Source organism: Chenopodium album, chromosome 23, assembly GCF_948465745.1.
Source record: "Chenopodium album chromosome 23, dcCheAlbu1.1, whole genome shotgun sequence".
Taxonomy (NCBI): Eukaryota; Viridiplantae; Streptophyta; class Magnoliopsida; order Caryophyllales; family Amaranthaceae; genus Chenopodium; species Chenopodium album.
Genome location: NC_137856.1, coordinates 17,956,407 through 17,966,406, shown reverse-complemented (window position 1 = coordinate 17,966,406; position 10,000 = coordinate 17,956,407). Strand labels below are relative to the sequence as shown.

The 10,000-nt window shown below is 35.0% G+C and overlaps 3 non-coding genes across 3 annotated transcripts; 2 read left to right on the top strand and 1 right to left on the bottom strand.

The window, feature by feature from the left end:
• Positions 1-2,498: 2,498 nt before the first annotated feature.
• Positions 2,499-2,585, top strand: TRNAS-GGA (transfer RNA serine (anticodon GGA)). The gene has a single exon. It is a non-coding gene; the product is annotated as a tRNA-Ser (tRNA).
• A 1,352-nt stretch (positions 2,586-3,937) lies between these two features.
• On the bottom strand, positions 3,938-4,010 carry TRNAT-UGU (transfer RNA threonine (anticodon UGU)). The gene has a single exon. It is a non-coding gene; the product is annotated as a tRNA-Thr (tRNA).
• Positions 4,011-5,795: 1,785 nt separating this feature from the next.
• On the top strand, positions 5,796-5,868 carry TRNAF-GAA (transfer RNA phenylalanine (anticodon GAA)). Its single transcript has one exon. It is a non-coding gene; the product is annotated as a tRNA-Phe (tRNA).
• The last annotated feature ends 4,132 nt before the right edge of the window (positions 5,869-10,000 follow it).

Sequence of the window (10,000 nt, the reverse complement as noted above, 5' to 3'; positions counted from 1 at the left end):
AAGAAGAAAACACATATATTTACTCCTATCCTTCGTATTTTCCGCAAGGTAACTATCTCGGTTTTATATCGAAATTTATATAGAATCTTTGAAAAAAGCTTTCCTTCCTAAACATAAGTAAGAAAGAAAAGACTTACTATCTTTGGGATTTGATCCTACACCGCCGCTCAAAACCTCAGTCTTAGTGGATCGACTCTATTACATAAGTTAATTCCTAACTTTTTCTATCTTATATTTCTATATAGGCATAAGTAAGCAGTTCTTTTCTTAATGTATTGGACCAAAACCTCATTAATTGATCTTTACGGTGCTTCCTCTCTATCAATTAGATCTTTTTTTTTATCCATAGATATAGAAAAAAGTATCTAGGCATATTTTTACTTCTATTAGTATGAAGTTTTTTTCTTTGCTACAGCTCAAAGAAATCGTCGTTTTGGACGATGCATTTGTAGCGATCCTTTTTTTAGTATTTACTAGAAAATTTGGTCTTCTTTTTTCTTTCTATAGTGGAGATAGCCGCACGTAATGACAGATCACTGCCATATTATTAAAAGCTTGTGGTAAGAATGGGTTTCGTTCTAGTGCCCTAAAATAATATTCTAAAGCTTTCGTATGTTCTCCATTACTTGTGTGAATAAGGCCTATATTATAGAGTATATAACTTCGATCGTAAGGATCGATTTCTAGTCGCATAGCTTCATAATAATTCTGTAAAGCTTCCGCATAATTTCCTTCGGATTGAGCTGACATCCGTTACGGTCGTTATTCGATTCAAAGAATCGCCGTTCCAGAACCGTACGTGAAATTTTCACCTCATACGGCTCCTCCCTTAAATATAATATACATAATGAGAATTCAAAATACATGGCAAAAGGGATTAAAACATTCTCATTATGAACTGAGCGGGGCTAGTGTTTTTACAAAAAATATCTAGCCAACCTTATTGCGTAAGAGCTTTTACTAGAATCAAGTGTCTTGATACTAAATAGAAAGGATAACTTCAACAATTCCTTTGTCCTCAACGCCTCCTAATTTCCAGGAAATAGTCACTTCAACAGTCTTCGATGGTTATACGGGTATCCAAAGTACGAACGAGATGGATAACTTCGATTGCTAGGTGTAGTGCTTCTTCCCCTATGCCGCCTATTGGTACTATATTACTAGGAAGTAGGATTGACCTGTAATACAAAACACAAAGGTGTAACCTTTCGTTCAATACAAAAATCTATAAATGAAGCTATAGTATTTGAGGTTGCATCAATCGGGGATACACGACGGAAGGAATCGTTCTATTTGTAAACTTCACCTTCAAGAAGCGTAGGTTTGTTTCTATAATATGGAATAAGAATATTTGTTCTTTACTATCCCGAAGTGTGTGCTTTTCTCATAAGACTAAGAGCAGTAAAAAGAAACTAAATAATAAAGAAAATCAAATCACACCATCTCTGTAATAAGTAAATGCCTCCTTTTCTCCTGAAGTTGTCGGAATTAGTCGTAATAAGATATTGGCCACAATTGAAAAGGTCTTATCAATAAAATTTCCATTTATCCGCGATCTAGGCATAGGTATCAATCCATTCTAAAATTCTTCTCATTACCCCTTAGTGGGAAAACGATTACACAAATAAAGAATTTGTACAGTACAAAATAACATAAAAACGGATTCCTTTCCAAACAAAAAAATTTCAATAAAGATACAAATTTTTGACTACTACGTATACTTCTATTTTATTTATTCGAATTGTTCCAAATGCCCCAAACTCCTTTTTCAACAATCAATAAAAAAGAGTTTAATCCCAATTGAATTCATACAAATCAAATCGAGTAGTATAGTAGCTATTCCGATTTCATCGAAGCGGAAGAATCAAAGAATTTTTCGATCAGATCAAAACTTTTTTTGATCGAAAGACGAAAAGAAAGAGAATCGAATAATCATTCTATGATGGAAATAGAATAGCTGGGAAATTCAAGAAATTTGTTGGTGAGCACTTTAAAACTAGACGGAAATTTTCTAATTTTTTTTGAGAATTTTATGGAATTCTAGTCGAAATAAAAATCGAACCATGATCAAAGAGGATCCATTAATCGTCTATAATCTAAAAACCATAAACCCAGCAATCCGTTGATTCGATTCGTTTCAATTAATTAATTGAAGCTGGTATATTATATATGAAAATATCGGATATAGAATAAAAGATAGGAACATCATCTTCGCAAATATGAATCAATAAATATATATATAACAAGGAAAAACTTGTTTTTTATTTTAATTAACTCCTACGAAGAAAGATTTTTTCGAAAAAATCTTCTATTACATTACTACTCGTTACGTTCTATTATTAGTTTGTTTATAGTCAAATAGTATAGTATTGGTGCGTTAATCCTAGTCGTACCTATTTTATACAAACAAAAATCGAATATCGTTAGTAATAGAAATATCAACATAGTATAGTAATGGCTCGCTATTTCTTCGGTTTATGAGTCATAATCGTTGTGTAGGAGAGATGGCCGAGCGGTTCAAGGCGTAGCATTGGAACTGCTATGTAGGCTTTTGTTTACCGAGGGTTCGAATCCCTCTCTTTCCGTCTTTTACTTTCACCTGATTGAATTCGCCAACATTTCTAACTTTAACAAATCAAATAACAAGAAATACTTTATTTAGAACATAAGAGTTCGATCCTTCTTGTATTTTGATATATATTTCTACTATTTCGAATTGCTGCGATACCTAAAATACTGGAAATAAAAGAATAGACAAGGAGTGAAAATTTTTTTGTGTATCTAGGATACATGAATAGGAAAAAACCGGGATGGGATAGAATAGATGAGCGGGAGAAAATCTGGGGCAAACCCCCGACTTTTAACCTTAAGTAATTTTCCTTTTCCAAATGAAAGGGGCCAAATTGTCCGAACCCCTTTCTTTTGTATTTTAGTTAGGGTTACGTCTGACGAGAATAATATTCTACCACCAGCAATTCATTGATTTGCAAACCGACCCACTTACTATCTATTATTTGATTGACTAATCCTTTATATGGAAATGGGTTAAGGGTCAAATGTTTAGGTAATTCCTCACGGGGGGATAAATCAAGAGAATTTTGAATTAGAGCTCTGGATTTTTGTTCATCCCTCGCCATAATAGTATCCTTGGGTTTGCAACGATAACTTGGTATATCTACTATATGGCCGTTAACTAAAATATGTCTATGGTTAACTAATTGGCGGGCTCCAGGAATAGTCGGAGCCATGCCCAATCGAAAAAGAATGTTATCCAAACGCATTTCAAGTAATTGTAGTAAAACCTGACCTGTTGACCCTTTGGCTTTTCTGGCGATCCGAACGTATTTAAGTAATTGTCGTTCTGTAATACCATAATGAAAACGTAATTTTTGTTTTTCTTCTAGACGAATACGATATTGCGATCTTTTCCCGGAATGTGATTGGTTTCTAAGATCACTTCCGGCTCTAGGCCTTTTATTAGTTAGTCCGGGTAAAGCCCCTAGACGGCGTATTTTTTTGAAACGAGGCCCTCGGTAACGCGACATAAAGACTCCTTTCTTTATTTATTTTCTTTATTTCTATTTATATATATATATATTCGATTTTTTTGTAAAACCGAAATTAAAACTGAACTAAATGATAAATGAAATGAAATCCACTGAAGTGTTGGATTCCAATGAATAATGAAATGGGTTGTATATACATCATATACAAAATATATAGAATATTCTATATTTTATTTTGTATTAAAATATGTAAGTAAAAAGAAAAAGGAAAAGAAAGAGTTTTCCCGATTTGGTCTGTCGAGCTTGAACCCTTTTCTTTTTATTCCTAGGTGGAAGTTTCTACAACATAATCGATCGTTATTTTTTTCTTTGAAATCGAAGAACAAAGAAAAAAATATATAAAAAGCACAAATCCAAATAAAAATCGAAAAAGCCGGCTATCGGACTCGAACCGATGACCATCGCATTACAAATGCGATGCTCTAACCTCTGAGCTAAGCGGGCTCCCGGAAATTATACATGCACTGGCATTCAATAAACTACATTTTAGTGTAAGCTTATTCATTTTTATTATTTTATGATATAAATTTGAAAGAAATATTTCAAATCAAATATCAAATAAATAGAAATATTTACTTTAGTTTTTTTCTTTCTATATAGATTCTATTTTTCGTCTAGAACGATTCGATTCTATTTCAATTAGATTTAGAAATTATATGAAATTTTCTTTTTATTTTTCAAATCCATTTCAAATCGAAATTAAAACAAAAATTCATTATGACAATAATTCTAATTTCATTATATCTATGAAATGGATAACTATTAGAGTTATAAGAGTCTGCCTTAAGAAAACCTAAAATAAACAAGAATAAAAAAATGAGAATCGATAAAGAAGAACTCTGGATTATATTACCATAATAAAATAAGATATTCTTCTGTGTGCAGCCGTAGACTATGATGACAAAAAAAGAATCGACCCTTTGAGTATTCAAAATTGCATACAAAAATGAACGGGGCGGAGGATATAGATGGTATATATCCCTCGATATTGAATTGTAGCTACAGAAAGGATAGAATCATGTCTGACTAGACAAAATCAAAGTCAAATGGAGACTTCCGATAGAGATGAAGGAAGATAGAAAAAAAAGGAAAATGGCAAAAGCATTTTTCGGTATAGTAAGCCATATTAAATCTAATGAATTCGACGGTTCCGTCAGAAATGAAAGAATAAAAGGGAAGGACATCACATGGAGATCCTAATCTTAAAAAGAAAGGGGGGATATGGCGAAATCGGTAGACGCTACGGACTTAATTGGCTTGAGCCTTAGTATGGAGACCTACTAAGTGAAAAATTTCAAATTCAGAGAAACCCTGGAATTAATAAAAATGGGCAATCCTGAGCCAACTCCTTTTGTCAAAAGCAAAAAATAAAGATTCAGAAAGCAACAATAAAAAAAGGATAGGTGCAGAGACTCAAAGGAAGCTGTTCTAACAAATGGGGTTGACTGTGCTGTGTTGTTCTAAGAATTCTTCCATCGAACCCCCATTCCAAAAAGGTTGAAGAATATACTTTATCAAATGATTACTAAGACCCCGAATCTATTCTATATTTTTTTTTCAATTATTTCTCTATTCTAGATAGAGGAGAGAATTTCATATTCTCTCTAAAAAAAAATTTAGAATATGAAACGAAAAAATGGAAGAATTTTTTTTGAATCGATTTCAAGTTGAAAAAAGAATCAAATATTCATTCATCAAATCATTCACTCCATAGTCTGATAGATCTTTGGAAGAACTAATTAATCGGACGAGAATAAATATAGAGTCCCGTTCTACATGTCAATACTGACAACAATGAAATTTATAGTAAGAGGAAAATCCGTCGACTTTAAAAATCGTGAGGGTTCAAGTCCCTCTATCCCCAAAAGATTTTTTTACTCCCTAAGTGGTTCTCTTTTTCATTAAAGGGTTGAAGGCGGTTATACCTCTTTTTCTTTTCAAAATGGATATGAAGGGAAATGCTTTTCTCTTATCACAAGTCTTGTGATATATATATGATTACAAATCAATATTTTTGAGCAAGGAGTACTCAGTTTAGTGATTCACAATTCATATTATTACTCGTACTAAAACTTAAATCAACTTAATTATAGAAAAATTTGCAAAACCCAAGGAATTCTGGTACGCATATAAGACTTTGTAATCCTTTTTGTCCGTTTAATTGACATAAACCCGAGTTATCGAGTAAAATGAAATTAGAAAATGGTGCGCCAAAAAGGTGAATGAATGGTCGGGATAGCTCAGCTGGTAGAGCAGAGGACTGAAAATCCTCGTGTCACCAGTTCAAATCTGGTTCCTGGCACATCACATGCTTTTTTTGATGTATTGATATACATATTCATTCCTAGCTGAGATCATGGCACATACATAAGGTATTTCGCTGGTTATCCTGCGATATACCCCATCTAGAGAAAATGAAAATAAAGAATTTTTTTATGTTTTCAATTTTTCTTATTTGTTCATAATGATACAGAACTTTTTAGTTCATTCTATCGGCTCTTAGCTCATCCAAAAGACACCTTTTTAGAATCTTAATGAATTCTTAACTTAATTTCATTTGTCTTTTCTTTTTTCTTTATCCATAATAGAATACCGATGGGCCATCGATTCTTCTGTTTGATCTAGAGCAGAACATATAAAGAATCTTTAGATATCTGATGTTGTAGAAGTGAAAATAAATTTCTTATCATTTAATAAGCATCTTGTATTTCATAAAAATTTGGGACAATATAATCCTTACGTAAGGGCCATCCTATCCAACTTTCGGGCATTAAAATACGTTTTAGGCGTGGATGATTATCATACGAGATTCCCAGCATATCATAAGATTCCCGTTCTTGAAAATCCGCACTTTTCCAAACCCAGAAGACGGACGGAATTCTAGGATTCTGCCTTGGAGCAAATACTTTTATGCATACCTCTTCCGGTTGATCCACACCGTACTCGATTCTTGTAAGATGATACACACTAGCTAACAGCCCGCCCGGTGCGACATCATAAGCACACTGAGAACGTAAATAATTGTAACCATATACATATAAAATAACAGCAATGGAATGCCAATCTTCGGGCTTTATTTGTAAAGTTTCTATTCCTTGGTAATCAAAGCCCAACGATCTATGAACTAGCCCGTATTTGACTAGCCAAGCGGACAAACGACCCTGCATTTTGTTTCTATCTCCCTCATTTGTTTATTTGTTTGTATAAATATTTTATTTCCATTTACTTTACGATATGCTGAAATTTCTTAAAATTGACCTGCTGCTTATAATTTCAAAAAAAGAATCCTGTTTAATTCACTAATTTGGGTGAAGATGCGGAGCTTTTGTATTTGAAAAATGTTTCAGGAGGAATCTCGGAAGTAGATGGAAATTTATACAGTAATCCTTGATCATAATTTCCGGTATGAATACTACGCCCAACACGAAAATTGTGATTGATAGTAAAACACCGATTCTTCGGTTGAGACTTCATTCTCTCTTCATAGAGTTCCCGAGATATTTTCTTACGAAGTTTTGTTATAGCATCTATAACTGCTTCGGGTTTAGGTGGGCAGCCCGGCAAATAGACATCCACGGGAATTAGTTTATCGATTCCTCGAACAGTACTATAAGAATCGGTACTGAACATCCCCCCTGTAATTGTACACGCCCCCATAGCAATAACATATTTTGGTTCAGGCATTTGCTCATATAATCTCACTAAAGAAGGTGCCATTTTCATTGTTACGGTACCGGCTGTTAAAATTAGGTCCGCTTGTCTAGGGCTCGATCTTGGTACGAGTCCATAACGATCAAAGTCAAATCGCGAGCCTATTAATGAAGCAAATTCAATGAAACAACAACTGGTACCGTAGAGAAGCGGCCATAAACTTGAGAGTCTTGACAAATTTGAAAGATCATTTGATGTAGTTGAAATAACAGAATTTTTGGCTATTCGATCAAGTAGTGGAAACTCAATGGAATTCATAACTGTTTCAATCTTATTTTTTTTCTTTTTCTTGTCGGAATATTCGGGAATTAAGACCATTCCAATGCTCCTTTTCGCCATGCATAAACTAAACCAACAATTAGGATAAGCACGAAAATTAAAGCTTCTATAAATACGGATACACCCAATATATCGAAACTCATTGCCCATGGATAAAGAAAAACCGTTTCAACATCAAAAACAACAAAAACTAGAGCAAACATATAATAACGGATTCGAAACTGTAACCAAGCATCCCCCATAGGTTCTATACCCGACTCGTAACTAGAAAGTTTCTCGGGTCCTTTGTTAATCGGAGCTAAAATTCCGGAAAATAGAAATGCTAAAATAGGAATAACACTTGATATTATTAAAAATGCCCAGAAAATATCATATTCATAAAGTAGAAACATAGACGGACTCCTTATGAATGCGGAAAATATGTCGAATTAGTTGATTCGAATTAGAATTGTCAAGTTATCCATAACTCGTTAGTCAAAACAACAATTCATTTTGATTGAACTACCTAACCAAGTTGCGTTTGTTTACTGCAGGACGTCTCTCGTTTCAAGACTGATTTACTGGAATCTTATTTCCTTTTTTTTCTATAGCCTTCAATTTTGGAATTTTTTGACCTTTTTCGCCCGGTAATAAAAATTGCCGATATGTTTACCATGGTTCCTAATACCCTCCGGGAGTCCAATTGAGTGGGTGGAACCATCAAATATGCCCTTAAACAGTCAATTTACCTGTTCCATAGTTGCACCGATATCGTGACCTCAAACCTACAACGGACATTTATGGCTTCATATAAGGGATGATATGGTTCCAAACGTCATTATATGACCCTAAGATGTATCCCCTAGGGTCTCAAGAATTTTTCGCCACCGGGCCTCGTAACCTCAAAATTCCTCAAAAAGCGTGGATTATAGCCTTCAATTTTGGAATTTCTTGACCTTTTTTTGCCCGGAAATAAAAATTGCCGAGATGTTTACCATGGCTCCTAATACCCTCCGGGAGTCTAATTGAATGGGTGGAACCATCCAATATGCCTTTTAACAGACAATTTACCCGTTCCAAACCTGCACCGAAGTCGTGACCTCAAGCCTACCACAGACATTTATGGCAACATATAAGGGATGATATGGGTCCAAACGTCATTATGTGACCCTAAGATTTATCCCCTAGGGTCTCAAGACTTTTCGCCACCGGGCCTCGTAACCTCAAAATTCCTCAAAAAGCGTGGATTATAGCCTTCAATTTTGGAATTTTGTGACCTTTTTTCCCCCGGAAATAAAAATTACCGAGATGTTTACCATGGTTTCTAATACCCTCCGGGAGTCCAATTGAGTGGGTGGAATCATCCAATATGCCTTTAAACAATCAATTTACCCGTTCCAAACTTGCACCGCTATCGTGACCTCAAGCCTACCACGGACATTTATGGCAACATATAAGGGTCATATGTGGTTCCAAACATCATTATATGACCCTAAGATGAATCCTCTAGGATCTCAAGACTTTTCGCCGCCGGGCCCCGTAACCTCAAAATTCCTCAAAAAGCGTGGATTATATCCTTTAATTTTGGAATTTTTTGACCTTTTTTTGCCCGGAAATAAAAATTACCGAGTTGTTTACCATGGTTGATAATACCCTCCGGGAGTCCATTTGAATGGGTGGAACCATCCAATATGCGTTTTAACAGACAATTTTCCCATTCCAAACTTGCACCGAAATCGTGACCTCAAGCCTACCACGGACGTTAATGTCAACATATAAGGGATGATATGGGTCTAAATGTCATTATATGACCCTTAGATGTATCCCCTAGGGTCTCAAGACTTTTCGCCACCGGGCCCCGTAACCTCAAAATTCCTAAAAAAGCGTGGATTATAGCCTTCAATTTTGGATTTTTTTGACCATATTTTTTCCCGAAAATAAAAATTGCCGAGATGTTTACCATGGTTCCTAATACCCTCCAGGATTCCAATTGAGTAGGTGGAACCATCCAAAATGCCTTTAAACAGTCAATTTACCCGTTCCAAACTTGCACGAATATCGTGACCTCAAACCTACCCACGGACATTTATGGCAACATATAAGGGTCATATATGGTTCGTTTACCATGGTTCCTAATACTCCCCGGGAGTCCAATTGAGTGGACGGAACCATCCAATATGCTTTTAAATAGTCAATTTACCCGTTCCAAACTTGCAACTATCGTGACCTCAAGCCTACCACGGACATTTATGGCAACATATAAGGGTCATATGTTGTTCCAAACGTCATTATATGACCCTAAGATGTATCTTCTAAGGTCTCAAGACTTTCGCAAGCAGGCCCTGTAACCTCAAAATTCCTTAAAAAGCGTGGATTGCCTTCAATTTGGAATTTTTTGACCTTTTATCGCCCGGAAATAAAAATTGATGAGATGTTTACCATGGTTCCTAATACCCTCCTGGAGT